This window comes from Belonocnema kinseyi, chromosome 5 (assembly GCF_010883055.1).
Source record: "Belonocnema kinseyi isolate 2016_QV_RU_SX_M_011 chromosome 5, B_treatae_v1, whole genome shotgun sequence".
NCBI lineage: Eukaryota > Metazoa > Arthropoda > Insecta > Hymenoptera > Cynipidae > Belonocnema > Belonocnema kinseyi.
This window is the reverse complement of record NC_046661.1, coordinates 33,066,667-33,067,977: the sequence shown is the minus strand read 5'-3', so window position 1 is coordinate 33,067,977 and position 1,311 is coordinate 33,066,667. Positions and strand designations below refer to the sequence as shown.

Sequence of the window (1,311 nt, the reverse complement as noted above, 5' to 3'; positions counted from 1 at the left end):
CGTTATGTGTTGCCCTCATAACACCTGATAAAGAATGCCCACCCATCACTACCGAGGAGGTGAAAAGAGTATTAAGAGGGATGAAGAACTATTCCGCACCGGAACCAGATTGTATCAAAACCTTCTGGAGGAAGAAGTTTTCTTCAACCCATCAGCATTTGGTCCGTATTTTTCCTCATATTTGAAGTCGGAAGAACCGATTCCAGAGTGGTTGGTGGAAGGGCGCACAATACTCCTGCCGAAAATAGGGAACTTAGCTGACCCGAAGAACTACAGGCCAATAACTTGTCTGAACACGCTTTATAAGATATTCACATCTATCCTAAATGATAGGATTGTTCGGGCAATTGAACCTGTGTGGCAAGAAATGTATGAACAACGAGGCTCAAAGAAAGGCGTAGCCGGATGTCGGGAGAACCTGCAAATTAACAGATGTGTCTGCAAAGATGCAGCATTCTACCAGCGTGACCTATCGATGGCCTAGATTGATTATCGGAATGCTTTCGATTCGACATCCCATAGAATTATCATCTGTCTTTTGGAAATCTTAAAGGTTTATCCGCAAATAACTGGGTGCATAGAGAGATTGATGCCGCTTTGGAAAACCAGATTTACTATCTTATCTGGCAAAAATCGTGTGACAACTAACAAGGTCACGTTTAAGAGAGGTGTCTTTCAGGGCGACACCATGAGCCCACTCCTCTTTTGCCTTACATTATTACCACTATCTCTAGCACTTCGCCATTTCGACGGGTACTTGTGCGGCAAACCTGCAGATCGAAAGTACAAGGTCACTCAAGTATTTTACATGGACGATCTTAAGATCTATGCTAAGAACAGAGAGCAACTGCATCTAGCTCTGGGGATTGTCGAACGATATACTAAGGAAATTGGAATGGAATTTGGGTTAGACAAATGCGCCAAGGTTTATTTGAAGCGAGGAAAACTTAATGGCATCCCGGAAGATCCTGAGCTCGTTGATAGAAGCGCCATACAACACCTTTGCGCTGGAGAGACTTATACATACCTGGGCGTGCCACAGAGCCGCATTCAGGATGTGACATCTATAAAGGATACTCTCCGACGCAGATACAAACGTCTCATCCAACAGATTTGGTCTTCCGAACTGTCGGCGAGAAACAAAGTATCGGCAACGAACATGCTTTTCAGGTCAGGAATCACGAAGAAGTGGGCAAAGGAGCATTTCTTTACAAAGCAGCGGAGGAGGCTGCTGAAACACTCGGACATGACTTCAGTATTAGGGGTGAGCAAAATGCATCAAATCTAATCCATCTCGAGTACTCACTCCTG

The 1,311-nt window shown here is 44.5% G+C and overlaps 1 protein-coding gene across 4 annotated transcripts in view; it reads right to left on the bottom strand.

Moving 5' to 3' along the window:
- The window catches only part of LOC117172559, a 279,531-nt gene that overhangs the window by 124,130 nt on the left and 154,090 nt on the right, over positions 1–1,311 (bottom strand). The gene's annotated exons all lie outside the window — the stretch shown is intronic.